The sequence below is a fragment of the Excalfactoria chinensis genome, chromosome 10 (assembly GCF_039878825.1).
Source record: "Excalfactoria chinensis isolate bCotChi1 chromosome 10, bCotChi1.hap2, whole genome shotgun sequence".
NCBI lineage: Eukaryota > Metazoa > Chordata > Aves > Galliformes > Phasianidae > Excalfactoria > Excalfactoria chinensis.
Window position 1 is genome coordinate 5,032,409 of NC_092834.1, and position 22,544 is coordinate 5,054,952.

The 22,544-nt window shown below is 43.1% G+C and overlaps 1 long non-coding RNA gene across 1 annotated transcript; it reads right to left on the minus strand.

Moving 5' to 3' along the window:
• Window positions 1–2,398: 2,398 nt before the first annotated feature.
• Window positions 2,399–6,611, minus strand: LOC140257047 (uncharacterized). The gene is made up of 3 exons (XR_011904935.1): window positions 6,515–6,611; window positions 4,545–4,802; window positions 2,399–2,591 (listed from the first exon to the last, which is right to left on the minus strand). It is a non-coding gene; the product is annotated as an uncharacterized lncRNA (long non-coding RNA).
• Between the last annotated feature and the right edge of the window lie 15,933 nt (window positions 6,612–22,544).

The window sequence follows — 22,544 nt, forward strand, 5'->3', positions numbered from 1 at the left end:
TACTGGAAATTCTGATTAACATCTAAAACAGAAACCCTTGAAACTCGTGTAATGCAGACCCAAGACTTTTTCCTCCACTGCTGAACCAAACTTTTAGATCACTCAATTCTCTGCTAATAAAGCAGTTCAAACCGAGCAGCCTTCCATTCCCTCCTTTTGAATCCTGCAGGTATTCCTAAGCGATCTTCACGCAGGCAGGCAGAGAACGGTTAATTTCCATCCTCTGTTGCCTCCTCGGGAGTTTCACCCCGCGGTGTAATTCCGCTTCGTTCCGTCTCGTGGAGCTCAACTGCCCTCCGCTGGATGCGAGAAGCAAATACACGCCTTCATTTTACCGACAAAAAGTACGTACGGACTCGGGGCATAATTCAGTTATTTGGTCTCTTCTCCTGCCTGTCCCCAGCACAAAAAATCCCCGAGGTTTGCATGGATGGAGTGAATCGTTTTGAGAACACACGGCTGCCAGGAAAATCACTTTCACTCCATCCTGGCCAAATGGCTGTCGTGATTCTTGTTCAGGCAACAACTTCTAAACAGAATGTCCCCCTTCTAGAACTGCAGAGTTCTACAGACAGGACTAAAACTATTGGGAGGAGGCACAATTAGGGGGCTTGGTTTAATCCATTTTATAGCAGAGTTAGGGACTTGAGAGCATGGGAGTGTCCTTTAATGTGCTTCTGTAAAGGCTAATTTCTGCAAAGCTCAGAAATAAATAAAATGAAACCTCAAAGTGTTAACTGCAATAGCCCTCGCAGCAGCAGCAAGCTGGCTGGCCCCAGCAAAAAAAGCTCTTGTCCATCTGCCCGACATTTTGATGCCTCAGCTGAGTTGAATTAGGAGAGAATAACTTGGAAGTGTTTTCAGTCCATCCAGCCCCAAGTTAAGGAGCCCTCTGGAGTAACGATTTCCACCACATAAGCTGCACAGGGAGCTCATGGTTGTGCCCTTGATGGCTTCATTAAAAGCACAGTGGTGGATCAGTGCAATACCAAAAAACACCCCAAAGAGGGGGAGAGTTGCAACACCTGACCTGTTTTTGCAAGGCACAGAAATAGTCGGGTGCAAAGGGGGAAAAGGAAAAAAAAAACAGATCAGCTGAGAGCACTTCACCATTCCCCGTACCTAACGTCATGGTGCCTTCTCCCCTCAAGCATGCACGCCTCCCATGCACCACATGTTGCAGTGAACTTTTGCTCCTCAGAAAATGGGACAGCACATTTTCCCATGCAGGCGGATCAGGACGTTTGCCTCCATTTCCTGCAGCTTGGAGCTGAAGGCTGCCATTTTCTGATCAGGTTTAACATTGCTGGTGCCTTGAGATTTCACTTTTTGCTGCTGGTGAGGCCCTTGATGGCTGAGCTGCACGGTCTGGTTGTGTCTGCCCATCACACACAGGGAAGTTGAGTAGAACCCTGCCCTACCACCTTCCTTGCTGTAGGAGGCTGCTTTGTGCTTTCCTATGTTTCTGCACAGCCTGCAGTCCTTGCGTAGATGCAATCCTACCAAGGTGGAGTTTTAGTTTGCCTGGCTGCAGGATCTGACCTTTGGAAGAGCATTCTAAGTCCCCGCAGTTCTGATTTGGAGCTTAAGCTTTGGCCTGGAATAACAATGACCGTGAGGGAAGCAATAGGTTACGAGCTGGGTGAAACCATACCCGCTTCTTGCCAGAAAAGCTAACGGGATTCAAGCTACTTCTATCTTCGTTTCCCTTTCCAGAAAGAAATAAAGATATTCAAACTTCCCATATGAGCTGCACTAATGAAAATAATGTGCACATTAATTTGTACGGGGGTCAGTGAGTCTCCCCAGCTCAATGATTTTCAAACAGAGTGCGTAGTAAGCCCATAAAGCATTTATTTTTCATAATTTATGAAGCATTACATATTGTGAGTCCACAATGCCAGCTGACGTAATATGCAATAAATTTGAAATAACAAAACATTTCTCATGTTTTTTTTTCCTCCTGATGTGACAACGTGGGACATAAATTTTAGAGAAAGTTGCCCGAGAAGACAAAGGCAAAGCACAAGAAAAGAATGCTCTGAAATCAATGAGTACTTCTTTTCCACCAATCAGTTAATGAGCCGTTCCCCTGCTCATGTTCATCTTTTTGAAGCCAAAGCAATTGGCTGCTGGGGAAAGATGCAACCCCGATCTGAGAGCACGGCCGGAGCCGTCCTGCCCTGGGAAAACCCAACCCGGCACCTACAGCAAAGAGGTGCAAAAGGCAGTGCTGTGCAAAGCTCCTATTCCTCCACATCAATTATCACCCCCTTACTTCTGCAGAGAGCAGCGGTGCTCTTTTAAGGATAACTTTCTGGTGGTAATTTTCAGGAGTATATAATTGAGACACTATAATAAAGAGCACTAAGCAAAACAACAAAACTCACCTCTATGTGGCTATAAAAGCAAGCTGATCAATCCTCATGTTAGAGAAGATGTATTGCAAGGCTGAAGGCTGAGACTCTCAGTAAACTCCTCAAGTTACTTCCACTGTGCAGCAAGAGTGCAGCATTTGGTGCTGTTGGGTTTTGTTTGCTCTTGTTTTGTTCCAAGCATTGCACCAAACCAAAATCTGCTTGAAAAAAATGCTGCAAAGTAAGAAAGGGAAAACCATGGAATCATTAAGGTTGGAAAAAACCTCTAAGATCACCTAGTCCAACTGTCAATCTATTAACAGTATTGCCCTGTGAACTGCAGAACTTACATGGATGCACGATGCAGTGCAGGAGTGAAGGGCAGAACACAGTAGCAGAACAGGGGTCTTTGCCTGGGGTCAGTACTCCAACTGCCCTTATAAACAAACACACAAATACTTACAGATCACAAAAAGAACGTGTGGCAATTAAAAAAATCATCAGTCTTTCTAATTTCAGTGTCAGCCTTTAAAGGTTTTGATTAAACTTTACACCAGAAACCCAAAATGGAAGGGAAAAACCACAACGCCTCTATATGATCAGTTCTGATCAGGAAAGATGTGAAGCTCAGCATCTCGGAAGCCGGTTTCCTAAGGCAGACAGCAAGCTGTGTGAGCAGGGACATCTACTGGCAGAAGAGCTGGAGCTGGCCCAGCCCTGAGCAGAGAACTTTGCTTGAAAAATCATCTGTCTCAGTGACAGCGGTGGGTTTTGCCTAATCCAGTAAGAGGAACACACAGGGGAAAGGGAGCAAAGGAGACTGGCCTGTGCCAAGGGTGAAATTAAGTTTCCCATCCCAGACTGAGGTAATGGAGGAGGATGCTGGGTGCTGTCTGAACCATCCCATTTCTAACCCGTTTCCACTCTCCTACAGAGTTCTCCCCATGCACAGAGGCAGCGAGTGTGGACACAGCCCACCACCAGTGAGGTCTGGCCATTCCTCCTTCCCTTTCCCAGCAGCAGATACTTCAGGCAAGCAGCCGAAATGTTGTCAGAAGTAAAAGGCTCCTTTGCCTCCTCTCTGCCCTTTAATAAAACCACAGGCGACAAGACATATTTAATCCCTACTGGAAAGATATGTACACTGAACTGATTAGACAGAGCAGGCACCAGCCTGACCCTAACATTTGAAACACTGTCTACCGTTCTCCAGACAGGACGAGGATCACAAGGAGGGCAAGCTGAGTGTGAGAAGCTACTTAGAAGTGTTTGTTTTTCTCATCTCCAAATCAAGACAAATTTCTCAGCTCCTTGTAGGAGTCCTGCTTCTCAAACTCATAAATGGAAAGAAGTGAGTGTCTTCTTATTTTTTTTTCTCCCCATGTCTTCTCCCTCCTCGTACTGCTTTCTGCCTTCAGGGTATCTGTTCTATACTTCCAAAAACATCCATCTGGTTATTTTACTGTAACACACTTACCAGAACTGTAAAATGATAGGGAACAAAAAAAGAAAACAACACAACACACCAAAACCATTTGAAAAGGACCTCTGGGGGGTTTCTAGGCCAACCTCCGCTTGAGGCAGTATTAACATCAATGCTAGATCAGGTTGGGGATGGTCTTGTGTAGATGATCCCTGAAAGTCACCAGGGAGAGAAATCCCACCACTTCCCTGAATGACATGTCCTACTTCTGTGCTGCACTCCGGGTGAAGAAGTTTAGTTCTAGTTTTGAACATGAACCAGTAAAATAGTTCTTAGCTGCTCACAGTACAGCACCAGCCTTGGAGGAATGGTCTGAGGTCTTTTGTATTGTTATGTACCCCTGCCTGACTGCACGCATTGGACACAAGCTCAAGCAGGACACAGGCATTGTCCCACAGGTAAATCTTCAGTGCATTTTAATGAAGAGGTCCCTTTGGAAGGAGATGCTTTGGTACTTGAATTTCTACACGAAAGCTTAATCTGGGCTAGCTATCACATCCCCACCAAGCAATGTGGGAGTTTAAAGGCCAAGACAGACTTCCAGATCAAGGAGTAGTGCTAGGAAGGAAGGGAACATGATGAAGTTTTGATGGATACACTGGCAATGAGATTCAGTCCCAAGATGGGATTCCTATAAATAAATACCTCAGACATATGAAACCCCCAAGTCCTATTTCAGGGTCATCAGTCCCAAATATACTCACCCTCCCTTTGATTACCACAGGGGTGTCAGCAGATGTGTTGTTCCAGGCTCTTCCCAAAGGCAGTTGCTGAAATCCAGGCAAGTGATTCTTCAGAAGTAAACCACTCTGAAGCCTTTCACCCAGCTGACATTATGGTGACCGGAAAATGATACATAAGAGTATATTTCCTTACAGTTCTAGGCTTCATTTAAAACATTTCACCTGCTCGCCTTTTTTTCCTTGTGGTTTTTTCTTTTCCCCCCAGTCATTGCACAAAGTCTGAAAGATAAAAGAGGAAATTCATTTTGTTACTTTAAATACTTATCTCAAGCACTCAGTTTGACTACGTCAAATGCATGCAGCGTGCTAAAAATGCACAAGGGAAAGAGTCCCAAGTATATAGTTAAGGGATTGTAAGAAGAAAAAACAGAAAACAACAACAGCAGATCACAGCAGAAGCAGTGTCTGAAAAATGAGAAACAACAAAAAAAGCACAGAGCTATAGCATGGTAGAAGAAAAAATAAATATACCACATAATTTATTGCAGGGAGAGTTCTGAAGAAAATGTCTTGTGAAATAAATACAATGCTCATGAGGACAAGAGATCTCATTCATATCCAATCTGTCTTGTGTAAAGAACTAGGCAATAATGTTCAAGTAAGTGAGTCACTGCAAGATCTCCCAGTTCGGCTGAAGATTGCTCAATAGAAATAATAACAAGCCACAGAAAAAAGACAGTGTAAGTACAGGTGGGAAAGGGATACAAACTCAGAGCAATAAGCACATACAAAATACCGAGAGATTGCAGTACAAAGTAAAGGCATGATATGTGTCCTTCTCTATCATACAGACTGCTTTTCCTTCTGTGCTTCTTTGTGACACTGAAGATCTGCTGCTGCGCTCAGGCTGACAGCCTCCCTGTGTTTGTGCTCGAGATGGCACAGACATAGACAAGCTGGATAGAGGGTGACTTATTTATGGATCTGAGGTTGGGACCATCTCTGTGAAGGGACATTGGCTTCCCTCATGGTTATCCATCAGGATTCAAGTCCCTGGAGATGTTAGACACCTTTTGGTGCCACCAGAAACCTGTTGGTGGAGGAGCAGAGTTGCTGATGCCAAACTCTCTTCAGGCAGTTAAGCTAAATGCAAATGATACACATTTACCACGCAGCATCTACACCTAAATAACTCAGAGGACAGTAATTATGAATAGGAATGAAAAATGAAGTGGAATTGAGTATCTTTGGTGCAGAGCACCTCTGGCCATGGGCTCTGAGCTTTGGCAGGGGCAAGGTGGGAAGGAGAGGGGATTAACAAAACGGCAGCAGGATCTGCTGATTGAATAGAGCTTTTCCAGCCCAGGATTACAGGTCTAGGGCATGAATCTCCTTTGGTATGCTGTTTTTAGCTGCTGCAAATGTTTGCATAGCCAGGCTGAAATGCAGCGGGGAGACTGTTTTGTCTGCTCTTGCTTCCTCCTCTTCCTCTGTTGCTGGAGCCGAGGCAGCAAGCAGCCGTCAGCAGAAGTAATGCAAAAAGCAGCTGTGGAGAGAGGGCAGGAAGGATGCAGGGTATGGGATGGGGTGGACAGGGACAGGGCATTGTCCTGCAGCCATCCGACACCTGCAGTGAAACCATCCCTTCCACCCCTGGCAAAGAGCTGAAGGACACATCCTAACTTAGGCTGCCGGGTGGTCCAGCACTCCCGGGAGTGCTTCAAGAGAACAAATGCTATCAGCTCACAATGGGAAAGCATCCTCTTATCCACACAGCTCTCCATTTTCCATTTGAAGCTGGAGTTCTGAGTAGTTTGATTTTATTTGTTTTTTTTCAGGGGACGAGGGTGGGAAGGTAATTTTTGTGGAGGATAATGTATATCTGAAATGAGACATCAGTGCTAGAGCCAAGAGGATATTATGATGTCAGAACTGCGAGGAGGACAGAACATGCATTTTAAAGACTGAGAAACAGAAAACAGCAACAGCACCTTGATGTCCTGACCAAGGCTGGAACATGAGTCAGCCATGGAGGCAGGCAGGGAGCAATGCCTGTGCCTAGGATCCTCCTAACTGCAAACAATCCTGGAGTAAAAAAACACATCAGTGTTCCTTTCTGATGAACAACATTTGTTGAAGCTGTTCAAACTGCTACTATGGAAATTTTAGTCATGCACAGTGGATGATAAATAACAGGCAATGGAAACGTTGCCCGTAGGTGTGGCAGTGTCTGTTTTAATTGCAGGGATGCTCTTCATGGGGCTCCCACGGCCAGCTGAAGGAGTCAGCTTGGGGCTCTGCCTGCTCAGTAGTACGGGTTGCTGTGGCCACACTATAACAAATAAATGCGGGGATGGCAATTAAAAGGACACACCGATGTCCCTGAAGCACCCATAGGAAGGAAATACATTCGCAGCTGTGTATCAGCACACACCAAATTACCTAAGTTTTGGATTTCGCAACTGCAATTAACGTAGCTTTTGCATTTCGCAGTGCTGTAAGATCTTCTAGCCTGTTCTTCAGCCTTTGCACATTTCCTTGTTGGAGGATACATCCACCACTAAGATTACCGAGTCCAATTATCAACCCACCTGCACCATGCCCACTGACCACATCCCTCAGTGCCACATCCCCATGTTAATGGAAAACCTCCATGGATGGTGACCCTACCACCTCCCTGGGCAGCTGTGCCACTGCAGCACCACTCTTTGTGAGAAGTATCTCCTAATATCCAACCTGAAAAAAAAAATAAAATAAAATGATAATAATAATAAAAATATATATATATATTTAAAAGTTCAGAGGTAGAGTCTTATATGCTTACCTATTTAATACACTTGCTGATATACCCCTCAAATAAATCCAGTAACAATGATGATTTCCATCTTGGCAGTAAATAAACTAAAGCAGAGAGCCTTGGTGTGCCCCAGCCACCCAGGGCAAGCACTGGACCTGAGCATCACAACCCAGCTCCCTTCACACACTGTGCTTTTTAGGGGCGTAACTACCACATCAGTAATGCCAAGATTGTGTGAATGTGACTGAGATACTGCTCCAAGTGCCCAACTTGCAGGTTACATCTCACCTGTGGGAACTTGAAGACTAGATGGACATTTGATTTCATGATTCATTTAAAGCGATACGAAATGCTGCTTTGAAGCCCCTCTTCCTCTTTTGCATTTGATGGCTGCACAGCAAGTGGAATTACCCTCAGCATGTCACATTGCAGTGGGCAGAGATGGTTTGTAAAAGCTGATAAGCCTTGTTAGGGTTTGCAACTTTGCATGAACTTCAGTGATAAATACTGCATCCGTGAAATGCCAAATACTGCTGAAACATTGGCATGGGCACAACAGATTATAGCTAATGTGGGAGCACACAGGTACACCGTGCAGTAAATTACAGTCATGATATGCATCCACTTGCTGTGAAAAATAGCGGGTTGTGAGCCAGTGGTATCCCAGTAAACAGAGATCTAATAGAGCTAACGACTTGGCTGTAAATTAACGAAGCAAGAATGATGTGACCAGGGTCCTGCATGAGTACAGAAGAAAATGATCATCAATATTTGTTTATGGCTCTCATTCATACTTTACCTGCTGTGGCGGCGATGATGGCACACGCAGCCAACAGCTGAAAACTACAGGGCCTCCTTTACCTTCCATTTTAAGAAGAGATGACAACCCCATTTACTATGAAACTTCCAAATAGTTTTTTCTAATTCTTTTTTTTTCCTTAATTGATTAAAAGGAATTTCAGAATAATGTCCTGCATGTAGAGGAAAGCAAAGCTTGATGTTCTAAAGTGCCAAACTCTTCTGTTTTGACCTGTGTGATGGACATCGAGGAGAGTTTCATCTTTATTTATTAACATAAGCCCTAACTATGAATGGGAACTTGCTGCTTTGAGCAACAATACTGGTTTCTGCTTCAAGGTGAGATGCCTCAGGTTGGTATACTGGATTACCCTTTGCTTGGGTCTGGCTATTAAGAGGCAGGGAACTCTTATCTCACACCTGACTCTGAATGCACCTTCCTACACCTTGTGAGATAGGAAGAAAAAGAATAATCACTTTTGGCTACTTTAAATGTATTCCATGAGCACTGCATTTCATGCTGATGGTTCTGCTATAGTCATTCTTAGTGTAGCGCTCTGCCTGTTGTTCATCTGTTACCAAAGGCTCTATTACTTGTTGAGCGTGTTGGTTGAGGACTCTTCTTTTGTTCTTCGTTTTTAAAGCCTTCAAACATAAGGGATCCTGTGGCTGGGATCCTGAGCACTCTGATACACCTAACACATAATGAGCATTCCAACACCCAATATATGCTGTGCAGTATCCCGAAGATTGCACAGCAGGAAGACAACTGATGTTAAGTAACATTGCTCCAAAAACTCAGCACCACTTTTTCCTGCTATTCCCCTCCAGCCTCACCCACAGTGCCCATCAAATAATCGCTCACCAAGCCCACTTGTCAACACAGGATCTGTAGTTCATGGAATGTGCCTGGCCATGGTGTTGGATTACCAAGGCTCTCTATAAACAGAAGTACTTTGAATGACTTGTTGTCTCTTACACATTGAACAGGGGAAATGAAGGCTACAGGAATGAGTGACATGAGTCTACAACAAAAATTGCAAAGGCGCTTCTTTCACTTACTCTGACACTCTCCAGTTAAGCTGGAGTTTCACATGCAGTGCCAGGGCTGATCAACACTGCCTTGCACAGGCTTTTTTTCTTGCTTATTTGCTAGGCATCCTTGATGTTAAGCAAATTTGCCTCAGGGTTGCTTAATGCTTCACAGTCCAAATATTCCCCCTCCAACTGAAGATACTGATTGTGATATTTAATGTGAAGCTTGATGGAAAACAAAATCTTCCTGCACTGTTTTGGGGGTTTGCTTTCTTACACCTTCTCACTTTAATGCCCTCCATGCATTTCTTTATCCCACCTTCCAAAAAAAAACCAAACAACAACAAAGCAAACTGTACCTCAAGGCTCCCCAGCACAAAGATGTCAAGGTAAATCTTGCCTCTGTCTTTCAGTCTGGTGGTGTCCTCTTGAAGCAGCTCTTCTATAGTTCAGTCCTATCCCTAGGAAGCAAAAGGTCACATTTAGACTGAGTGTCCAGATGCTAAAGTAATGGTACCACATTTGTTTAATGCCATTTGGTGTCCGGAGACACATCAATGGCACCCACTGATGAGTCTGGCAGGTAATGCATTCCACGCATTTCTTGTGTTTCCCATCTAAACACTTTCAGATCTACCATGACAGGCGGATAGCTGTGTGTAACAAATAATAAAAGAAAGGAGGACATGGTAACATTACCCAGAAAATGTGTTGGCCTCAGTTTCTCCATGCATAATGCTGTAACGACTCCATTTGCTCACAAGGAAAAGATACAAGACTTTGATAAAGTAGAAGTCAGCATCACCAAGGTCTTAATTATATAACAAAACATTCTCGAAGCCCTCACATTAGCTCACTTATGCTTAGTGGAAAAGGCATCACCTAGCAACAGTCACTAACAAATCACAGGAAATATAATAGAGATTATATGCTACATCACTCTACAGAGTTAAAACTGGTAGCGAGCTGTGCTCCTCCTTTCATTTTGCATGGAAAATGTCCATGGTTTACAAGTGTGATCCATGGTTTACAAGTGTGATCCATGGTTTACAAGTGTGAGGTGGAACAGGTGCACTTTAGAGAACGACAGGGCAGCTGATCCTTCATTAAAAAGTGGTCTTTAGAAGATGCCCAAAGATGGCAAGACATCTTGGTCTGGCCAGAGGTAGCACAGATCTGACATGAGAACAATGATGAAAACATACACGTGGTCAAAGAAATTCCTCCTTGTGTCTCAATTAGTCTTAGAAGGATAAGCCATTGCTTTGAGCATTGATCTAGCTCTAAGTTTGCAATACACACATCCTGTGTGTGGCTTGGCAAGGTAGAATCATAGAAGCTGAAAAAGAGCACTAAGACCACCATCTAGTTCAACTGTCCACCTATGTCTGTTTTCATTTCCATCCTACCACTGTGCATTACAGTGCAGAAACTCTTAGAAACTGCAATGGAAAGGACCACATCAGTATTTAAGACAGTTATTAGAATCATCTCCATATTGCAAATTGCAGCAAGCAAAGAGAGATTGGTTTTATTACGAATTATGCTTTGTTAACAAGTTGTTAGCTAAGTTCTCACTCCAGAATATTTAGAGCCAGCTAAATAATATGTGTCAAATCATTGATCTGACAAGTTTCACAACTTTTTTTTTTCCACTTTAAATTTCAAATATCTATTCAAAAAATAGCATGTTTGGTTTTTCACTCAGCTTTAATTACCGGTGACAGCATGAGAGGGAGAAAGAACAAAGCTGAATGCACAGATCCCAGAGGGATTTTGCCATCTCTGACCATTAAGGGATAAAATAAGGAAGAAAAAAAAACAATAAACCAGCATCTCCCAACTTGGAAACTGAGCCCACTTAGCCCAAAGGCCCCAGGAAGAGGCAATGAAGCCTTTCTGCTCTGCTAGCATCCCTCCAGCTTGCTTTGCTGATTGCACCTGTAGCTGGATGCTCTGGTAGAAAACCTTGTACAACAGGATTATTAGAGGCAGCAGTTCTGCAAGGGTGTGATGTTAGTCATGCTGAGTATGATATGGCTGGTACAGAGGAGGAAGGGAAAAGCTGCAGCACAGAGCTCTGCCCTTCAGTCAGAAAACAGCTTCAGGTTGGGTGGCTTAAAGGAACAGGTCTGTGATTTTTAGGGAAGAGATACCCCATCACTGTTTCACTTTTCCATCCCAGACTCCAATGGGGTAGTTAAAAGACACATCCCTGAGATTGCACCTGACATTCCGCTCTCCTATTACAAAGCAGAAGGATGCCTATGTGAAGCTGAGAAACAAAGGTGTATTTCCTAAGTTAGATACCTGAATCAAGCATTCTTAATTCAAGCTGAAAATCCCACTGCAGGTGCAGACCTTGAGCAGGTCTGGTTACGGCAACGTTCAGATAAGGCAGAGCTTGCTGTTAGAAAAGGCTTGTGCTCTGTGCCCTGCCTTTGGAGGTCTCAGACAGAACAGGGCTGCCACGACTATAGCATTACTCAGAGCACGTGGAAGCGGCACAACTGGATTCCAGCTCCCTGGTAATTATCAGTTATACGCGAAAGAGCCAATCAGGCATCCAAAAGGACAGGCTGGCCTCTGCTCCCCCCGGGTGCAGCTGGCTCCTTATTTCAAGTGCAATCTTAAATGACAAGGAAAAGGATTTGCTGCAGAAGCAATGTTGTTTGGTATCAAAAAAGATTCCTCCTTCCTCCTGCCCCCTCCCTCTGCCTGCTTTTCATGTTTTATACAAAACTCACCACTCTCTACACTCCTGGATTTTCTTCCCTTCTAATAGTAAAGAAGTGAATCTGATGTCTCCCACTGATGGCTTCCTAACCTCCAAAAGCATGTGTTTATCATGAGTTTCGGCTATCCAAAATAGTTTTGACCTGAGGTTACAATGCAGGCTCAGATTGCTTCCAAGTAGGTTAAATGGATGATAAGCAAACATTTCATTACAGACTCTCCGTTGTTGTAAGGATGTGCAAATCCCCAGAACAATTTTCAGCATATCCTCTGGAGCTGAGCACTGCTTTGCACCTGGAGCTTTGCTGGGGTTCAGCCCTGCTGTCCCTTTGCTAATAGGACGAAGAAGTGGCTCAGAGCCACCTGCACACTGCAGTGCGGAGTTCTAAGCCTCCTGCTGGCTCCACCCCAAAATTAGTTTTAACAGGACTGTGCTGAGTCCTTTGATAAAATAACAGAGATAATGGACCGAGTGGCCAAACGCATCCCCATCCCCCATCAGCACTATGTACCCATCTCTCTCCCAGCTCAGCATTGCTTTCTGATTTAAACTACTTCAAAGCCCACCACTTGCATTAACCCTGAGTGTGATGTCCAGACCCTGCTATCTGGCCAAGGACCACGTTCCCCATTTTTCCCATTCCTACTTTTACACCCACCCAGGGCAAGAACCTAAACTAAGTAATGATGGAGAAAAGAGAAGCCTGAGACTGTGCTGTGCACACTGAGGTGGGCACTCTGGGGATTCCAGTTGCAGCAGCACAGGGGATGGATGAGGGCAGCACACACTTATCAAGTCAGGCAGTAACTTCACCCTGCAGGAAGGGAAGAGCCAATCCAGTATAGCATTAATGTATCTGTGCAGGTTCAGCTGCGTGTGGCCTGCTTGAGCATCACAGACACAGGTTTTTTCTTCCCTTGGCACTGTCACATTTGTTGCCTGAAAATGTTTAAATCCGCTCTGTAATAAAGAAAACAATATGAAGATTTTCTTTTCTTTCCCAAAGCAGTTTGTTCTCTAAGCACCCCTAACTTTGGTGCCCAGATTTAGCCTACAGACAGCTGCAAGCTCGTGAAGGATACTGTGCTACTGCCAGCAAAGTTTCCTACATCCCTTACTCCAGCCTAATGACAGCAAGGCTATCAGCAGCTCTGTTCTACAGCCAGTCGTGCTGATACAGATGTGTCTTCTTGCTCAGTTTAATCTCTTCTTGCCAGTTACCAGCATCCATAACTCTTCTTGAGCCCATACCATTCCAGGTGTAGGGCTGTCCATAGCAGTGTCAGATCCAGCCCTTTATTTCTGTGGTACTATGGGGATTAGCACGGATTTACCTAGTCTTGAAAAGAAAAGGAATATGTCTAATTATGCTTTGCTAAGTATGAAATGTCCTTCTATTTAGCAGATGCTTGGACCCTACTTTGACCTAACACTGAGTGTTTCGAGTAAACTGCCAGCAGCCCCATCAAACTGTTGTGGGTAATTTGGAGTATGAAATGTGTTAAATTATTCAAAGAGCTGAATAAGCATAAACAGGCAGTACAACAGGAGAGATATGCATACCCAGCGATGCCGGCATGACATTTAATACATCATATTAGCACTCCTGTTAGTACAAAGAACCGGACGCCTAGCACAGCAGCAAATTCCCAGGCAGAACACAACGTAACTGCATTTTGCCCCCTGCAGCCTTCCTCCAACTGTTCCCCTTTGCAAAGCTAGATGTGGTTTCCCTGTAACCAAAGGTGAAAGTTGGGAAGCAAAATTTGATTCCCCCCTGCAATGGTCAGTGCAGGAGGCCAGGTCACCCACCTCTGCTTCTCACTGGCATCAATCACTGCACTGATAGCAACTCTCTGAGAGCAGGGGTGCATATCACATCAGGATCAGGCCCCAGACTGTCTGCTAGTGGAAAACAGGTTCCTAGATAGGCAAACTCTGCTCAGTAACAGAGCTAACGCGGCACGAATCACGTGCAGGCTCATAGTGCATGTCTGCCTCAGAAATACGTACAAATCCCCGTGTCCTAGTAAAAGCTGACACTAATTCAAGACAAAACCTTACATTTTACCTACTGTGGAAGCACTCCATTATTTCTTATTCTTCAAAACAAAGAGTGTTTTCAGGTTACTGAGTATTTCTGAGATCTCAAGGGATTACACATCAGGGGAGGAATGAGATGCTTCTGTAGTCAAGTTTTCATGATGGCAAGCACCAAGGGGGAGGTGATACTCTATACTTTGAAAGCTTTAAGTTTGGGACTGGCAATCCAATCTTCATTGCTTGGTTTGCTAATGAAAATAGAAACAAAACTTACAAAAAAAGAAATATTCCATAGAGCCAGCACGTAACAAATAAATGGAATGATCTCTCCTGAGGGCAGATGGAAGCCCTAGCGATGGAGTTAATATAGCTTGGACAAAGCACTCATGGATGTGAAAATACTGTCAGAAATACGGCTGTATCAACAGGGGATGGACTAGCTGAACTAAAAGGCCTTTCCTTGACTTTTTATGTTTCTCTTTTTCCTTTCCATTTTTTTTCTTCTTCTCTTTCTGTAGTTTTAAGTTGGGGGGAGGGGGAGGGTAGGATTAACTTGTGCATGGGTGAAGTCTGATTGCAAATGGTTCAGCTTGCTATCTTTTATACATCCTGATCATTGAGTCACCATTTTTTTTCCTTTTTGATCCTGTTTGGTGTGGCTAAAAACTGTGATTTTTATCTAACAGTCTTGCAAGGCTGGAAGAGACATTAGTACATTTTGCTCATTCCTTTGAGACAAATACACTGCACTGTGTTTCTTGGCTCTCCTTTTTCTTGCTTCTGAACCAAATTTAGCGATAACATTGGGTTGCTGAGTCTAACTCCACGAAAAGTGTTTACTAGCTTTGTTATCACAGGCGCTTTGTAAGAATATGCGGACAAAAAGTACATAGCATAGATTTTCAAATGGTGAATGGGAACTTGTCATATAGGCACTTGGAAAAACTCCATTTGAATTTGCAGCCTGAGCCAATTTCTATTCCTTCTGAAGTGAACCACAGAAAAATATTAAACGCCATCGTGCCAAAAACGTAACCTCTGCTTATAAACACAATGGAGATGGGCAAACATTGTGAAGAGAAAACGTTGATTCAAATTTTTATCTTTAGACATAACTGTTTTTTTTTTTTCAAATGTTTTAAGACGTGCATTTTCCTGGGGAAATAGCCAACTTGTATCAATTATTGAGAAGTCTTTGTAGGAAGCCAGCTTAAATTCATAACAAGAGTATCAGTTCAAGAAATGTGAATCTAAACATCAAGTCTAGTTAGGCAGGGAACAGAAACAAACCACATGATCTCTCAATCCAAATTACACCAGATAGGCTGCAACCACAGCTGCCTACAGAAATTACATGATAGCAACTCGCAATTATGAATTGATACCAGTTTTTGCCTTCTCATAAGTATCTCACAAACAGACAGGGGAAAAAATATTCTAATCTCCATTTCTCTTGCTGCTTATTGAATCATAAAGGTTGGAAAAGACCATTAAGAACATCTGGTCTACCTGTTGACCCATCACCACCATGCCCACTAAGCAATGTCCCTAAGTGTCACATCTGCTCTTCTCTTCAAAACTTCCAGGTACAATGACTCCATCACTTCCCTGGGCATCCCGTTCCAACTCATAACCACTCATTCTGAGACGAAATTTTGCCTTTAAACCAGTCTTTCTGATTTACGGAGGATAACTTCTCTCAGTCAGCTTGCACAACTAAACTCACAGCCAAGCAGGTGACAAAAACATTAGAAATCAAGTCTACATCAACTGCTTCTCTCTGTGGAGTGGCTCAAAAGGTGCTGTACTACTTGTTGGTATGGATGCCATCATGTTTGTAGGCAAAGAAGCCAAGAGAAAGGGTGGGAAAGGCGGTGAGACCATTGAGAACCAGCTGACACAGCTTGGGAGCCAAAGCGAACTCAAAGGTTCATCCACTTCCCAGCACATCAGTGATAAAAAATAAATCCTATTAACTTCCATCACAATTGAATTCTTGCTCAGCTCTGCCACAGTAGCCAACTCTTATTAGAGAAAGGGCACATCAAGAGTGTTCTCTTGATCTCTGCTCCAAACTTTACATGGCACCAGACGACATGCTCAGGCAACAAGAGACCCAACAGCCTTGTGAGCTCCAGGAATTCATTTAAAAAAAAAATAGAGAGACCATATTTTTGAACCTAGTTGGTCCAAACTGTGACCAAGTTCCTATTGCTTGCTGATTTTATATGCAACAAATGTATTGAGCAAAATTCAGTGGGTTTGTTTTACAAAAATGCACATTGATTCCTCTTAAACGTTTTCAACTACCAGCTAAACCAGGTCAACTCCTGACAATTAAAAATGGCAAACTTACTGCTTTTTTCTTTTCTTTTTTTTTCATAGAAATCAAACTATTTGTGTTATTCTTAGCCATGCTACGTGAAATCAGCACAAACAAAAGCATCAGAGCTAAAAAACTGATTAACTTACTATTTTCTTCCTGCTTTTCTAGTATGGAAGATTTTGCAGTTAGTTTCTCTGCAAAAGCAAAGCTTACTGTTTTCCTTAAATTATCAATAGCTTATCTCAGTAATGTCTGTATACACACTTCATCTTGACTAAAAGAGCCCAAGAAGAGCCAAACCTAGACAAAAAATTATGGAAAGTTGTCACAATAGCTTTTACTGAGCAAGTTTCAAAGAAGGCTCATATTGCACTTTTCCCGTGTTCAATGAAGACAAATTCAAAGTTGAATTGTCCTCAAGCACTTTCAATTTTGCTTTCTGCTTCTCACTCTCCTCTCGTTACCCATCGATGAGTGGATGCAACAGCACTAAGAAGCCCCAGTACTCTGCTCATTGTACCCTTTCAATAGAGCATAATGATGCTGAAGGCTACACTCAGTATTAGGCACTACAGTGTATATAAACCTCTCTATTAATACAATAATCTAGATTTCATGGGTCATCTCAGGGAAAATACTACGCGCATCCTTGCAAGTTTTCTGTAAGACTGCAGAGAGTTATCATTTGGCAGAACTTTCTCATTTGAGTCCTAGAACTGTCATTGTGAAACAAATCCTGCTTTTCTTGTTGTCTGAGAGGTAGTACGGATCCATACTGAAAGCTCTCCAGGGGCTTTAAAAGGTTTTTGTGCCCATAACAGCACATCTATCTAATCTGCAATGGTCTGCTCACTTAAGAACGCTAACTGGTAGAGATAAGCACAGGTTTCCAGTTTCTTACCTGGAGGCCAGTGGTTAGGTGGTTTATGGGCAGAATGACCTCATGTTGCTGCCAACTTCATCCTCTTATTCTGGGTGCTTGCATAAATGTCCAAAGCTGTACACATCATATTAGCAGCCAGTTGAAGTGCTGGCCATGCTATCCATTCACTTCCTTCATATGAACGTGGAGGAGAACAGCGGTAATCAGCGCTTTCAGCACGTGTTAAGGAGATTGGAGAAAGCAGGGTGAACAACACACAGTAACTTCATTAGGGTATTCGAGTGCACAAATTCAGCTTGCTTTTGAATGTCAAGAATAGAAAATGCAAGTCCGTGAGAATTATGTTTAAAAAGACAAGAGTCCAGCTCAACTGAAGATTTTCCTAGACATTTTAAAGAACGACATTTCATATAATCTATTTAGACTATTTAAGAGTTTGCATCAAAGCAAAACTAACATATCTGATGTGTAAGACCTCCAGATTCCTCAGCCTCCCTTTGCCCTTTGATCTCATCTACTGTGGTAGCACGGCCATCTCAGACCTCTTACCCATCCAATGGAAAATTGCTGGATGTGGGTATGGGAAAAGCAGACAACCAGTATAATCAGAGTAAACTTGGACCCTGAACTCAGCAGCTAAGCATTCTGTGCTCCATTAGTAAATGCAGCTTCGTCTACATTAAAACACATTGCAAAATCTGCTTAGTATACCAGACCTGTGCCCCGACAATCAAAATAAACAGATAAAGCACATGTGCTTAGCTTGAAAAAGTGAGCAGCAGGTGAGTACGGTACATGCCTGACATTTCTGCCATTCCTTCTCTTACACATGATGAAAACTATCCGTACTTGTAAAGGAAGGTATTACAAGTTAAATATTCAAGTTTTCCACGATGCCAGCAATTGTTTTAAGCCCATTTCTCCTTCTTTTTTTTATCTCTCTTACAAATCTTGAAGGGAATAGGATTCATCAGTACACAAATGGCCTTTATTTCTGGCTGTTAAAAACCTGATGATGAGCAACATTTCCAAGGAAGAAAAAGAAGTCAATTTCCGAAGCATGTGCAGAGTTAATGTCTACAGTAATTGCGACTAAGTACGGTAGAGCAGAGATGCACTGCCAGCTGGAGCCAGGGATTAAAAAGGAAACATCTGTGCTGAGATTATAGGAACAGAGGAAGCTGTGGGAAGGAAGGAAGCGAGAATGCCCGTGTAGGTCCACCTACCTCATTTGAACTTCTCCTTTTCACCGTGATTTTGTTTGTTTTCCTCTAGCTGAATTCTACATATTCACCATCCTGTGTGTAAAGAAAAGACTGTCCTATTTCTCTGCTAATTGACCTTTCCCTTATATTAACCTAATGACCTCACATTATCAAGATGAAACCTAAGCATTGGGATTTAGGTACGTACTCAAAATTGAGCAGGCTCTCAGGTAATTTGCCAAGCGAGGATGCCTTCAGGTGTAAAAACCTGAGGTGAAACTTTTTGACCTCAACCAACTCACAGCAAGTCTAGCTTCAGATCTAATGAAAACTGCATTTTCTTCAAGAATCAGAATCCTTAAATTCATCCTTTCTTTATAAACCTTCTTATCTAAATTCCCACTAAAACAATAAAAACTTTAGAAGTTGGGCAATATCATAAAGGAAAATGTTAAGCTTCTGAAAATACTTCATAAAACACAGCTAGCAAAAATGCACACACACACATATTTAGCTAGTCAGCTTACATTCTAATGAAACATGCATTGCTTTTATCCCTCACAGTCTCCCAAAACGAAAGATTTAGAAGTTTGTGTTAGATTTGCAGAAACTGCCTGTTGTACAGGACAGGTCAGGAAGAGATTAGAGAGCTCTTTGCATTTGCTATATTTCCTCTTTTTTTTTTTTTCTCCCTCTGCTACTTCAATTGCCTTTGAACTCCTGTTCCTTGGGAGCCCTGGTGAGGTGAAAACACAGGGATGAAGGAATTGCAGGTGGGAAGAAGGAGGGAGAGAAAGCAAGGAGGGAATTACTCCTTTCAAAAATAAATAAATCGATAAAAAAAGCACACAAGTATTACTTAAAAAAAAAAAAACACAACACCATTCCCAGAGCCAGCACACACACTCCATTTCTACTAATCGGATTGTGATGTGTTTGCCTTTAATATGTGCAGCCAGCCCCTATGCCCTGCCTTGTGCACATGTCATGTCCTTTTAACATCAGCAGCCACTGGCCTGATTCTCAGTCCTTGATAACATGTTCCCAAGGAGTATCGTGTAACGGGGGGAGAGCAGTGAGAGAAGTGGGGGAGAGGAACCAAGGCTGGCACAAGCGATCGGTGCCTTTGTTGAGATGCTACAGACAATTCTCTTCCAATCGACGAACCTTTCATTTGATTTCAATTCTTTCCTTCTTGTTGGTATGTCAAACAGAGGCTCCATCAGCCATAAAACAAAAGGATGGATTCGAAGCAGGGCTTTTCCTTAATCCTCTCTGTTCCTTGCTCGCTCACCCTGCTTTCGGCAGATTTTCAATATCATTAGTTTCTCTGATTGCATGCAGCTTTCGGCTCCCTTTTGGAGATGAAAGAGCCGTCGGGCTCCTCAAAAACTTTAGCAGGTTCAAAACAGAGAATTTTGGAATGCTGTGATGGAATAAATTGGTTCCTAAAAGAGGGCAGTGTGGTTAGGAAGGCCAGAATCAGCAGGGAGGGGCCTCTTGCTTGCTCCATCCTCTCTAAGACCAAGTTCCCATTTGCAATTCGACTTTTAAAATAAGTATTTTCACTAATTTATTTTAAGCCATTTTAAAAATAACAAGGATTTTTCTTTTTTTTAGTATAATGATTTAAATAATGGTGGTAATCTAGCTGGCATCTGGATGAAGACCAAAATAAGCTCTACAGACCAAGCTCTTGTAGCACGTGTTTGCTCTTACAGACAGAAAGATTAGAAATCCACAATTTCCAGCTCTGCGAATTGTGATACAGTCCTGAGTGTCTCCAAAAAGTTCCACAAGTGTTGAACTTCTTGGATATGTGGTACAATGTGACGCTGCCACAAAAAGAAAAGGTACTTAAGTGTGCAGTCGTCTTCCTGTTCTCTAAAACTTATTATCTTTGAAAATCTCATTTCTTACCATTCCCAAAAATTCCCACTGGGTCTCCTCGAATTACACTTGGATGACATCCACCTCGTTTCTTAAGCATTTAGATACCTCGGCACAGGTTAAACAACAAATTAGAATGCACATTTACTTCCAGAAATCAAGCAAGATCTGCACACCACGGCACAGACTGTACACCAATTCTGGAGCCACAGCAGATCATTTTGCCCCTTTTATTTTTTTCCATTTGAAAGAGAGCGGTGAAGTTTGGGATACACAAGCCTGCAAATTACATTGGACTTTGAGGTCTCACTGGTTGGCTCTCCAGGGTCTATATGAACTAAGTGCACATTGAGTTTGCTCAATGGAACCTTCTCCTAAATGCAGTTTCTTACGGTGTTCCTGGTGTGTCCATATTGGTGTGAATAAGAGAAACCTTCTGGTTCAGTGAAGATGCAGGTTTGCCTGCAAAGTTACTCAGTCAACATCTACGATGTTTCTGCTTAAAACTGAACAAAAAGACTTGCTGTATTTTGACACGTCAGAACCAATAAACTTACCCACGGTGGCTTTTCTTGATGTCTGAGCTCCTTGGCTTCCTTCTTGAACCATCTGAAAAACATGAATAAAAGTCCACAAGGACCCCAATGAGGCCGGTGCCAAGCACGTACCTGCCTTCAGCCTTTCTCATTGTGTTACTGGTTAAAGACAATGCTGCAGATGCAGCAGCTTTCCAGGTGTGAGAGCAGACATCCTATGGCTGGCCCTAAATACATATGGAGTCAGCGTACTTTTTACCATGTTATACATCTGAACCATTTTTCAACTGCTCTGACCATCTCTGCAAGCAAAACAAGGTAACCCGAAGTTTACAACAAGCCAGAAAGACACTACAGAAAAGTGCTGTGTGAGTTCATATGGCATTAGCACCAGCCACTGATGCTCCCCAAACCAGGCAGCAGAGCAGCTACCAGTGCGATCCTGCCAGCAAAGCCCTGCAATTCCCTTGGCAAACGAGTAGTTTTCCCTTTTATCTCTTATTAAAGGGGATCAGGTGTTTGCCCATGAGAAATGCACACTGAGCTACAGGATTTTTTTTTTCCTCCTGAAATATGCCCATAAACTAGATATGTGTCTGTTTAAATAAGCATAAAATTAGGAGAGTGTCCTGCAGCAAAAGAAGACATCCGCGTTCAGGGTAGCACAGATGAAAGAGCCCATTCTTCTCTCCTGCCGTGACTTTGTTGGTGAACTTTGGGCCTATGGAGACTTTTCAAGGGCATGAAGAAGGGGCCCTACAGTAGCCAAAGTCTTTATAGAATAGCCTTTAAGATGCATTTAGTCAGAAAGCAGCTGTGTAAGTGACGTGATTTGTATTTACATGCACATATAACCTCTCCCTGTAGCCGGCAGCTACAATGGAAGGCATAGCATCTCTCCCCAGGTTGGAGAGTATGCCCTGCACTTATCCAGACAACAAGAAGACTGTTATTCTCCGATCCGAGGCTGAAGAGCATCATTAGTGGCACAGGCTGCAGGATCCTCCTGTTCTCCAGCCTTCTCATTTCAAAGCCTTTCATTTCCCAAGACAGCTGCAAGGTGTCCCTTCAAGGATTTTGCTGTTTTTTGATTTATACTTTTATACGCTTGAATCTCAATTGAGACATCCCAGCCTCATTCCTTTTCTGACCTTCCACTATAAAAGCGGACTGACCCTCCATCTCTCAACACTGGGCTGGCTTCCAGCCCAGGTTATGGAAGAGCAGGGGCAGAGCAGTGCGACCCACATGAGATGCTCAGAGCCCAAACGGTCACTGCAAGCCATTCTCTCCACCCTCTGAACTTCTGACACCACTCTTGTTTTTCCAAGGCGTGCTTTCGATTTGCTTTATTCTTCTGAGAAGTTCCTGCCTGCACTGAATGCAGCAATCCCACAGTTGGCATGGAAGCAGATGACACAGGATGGAGATCTGCAAACAATACTGAAAACAGACATAAATTATTATTTGTTTATCTTTTTTTGGGGGGTTGGGGGTGGGGGAGGGCAGGGGGAAGAAAACAGCCATTTAATCTAGAAGCAAACTTGTTGGCAGCTAGTCAGAGTTCCTGAGGGCCTGACACCTGTTTCTGGTCATTGTTCTGCCTCTACCACACCTGTAAGCATGTGAGCATGCAGTAAGGATATCCAGGTATTTGATTCCCTTCAAATGAAGCTAAGAACATGCAGCCAGCAGCAAGGCAATGCCCACGGGTTGACTCTTTTGTGCTGATGAATCTATGAGTGAAACACACCCCAGGGAAATAAAACAG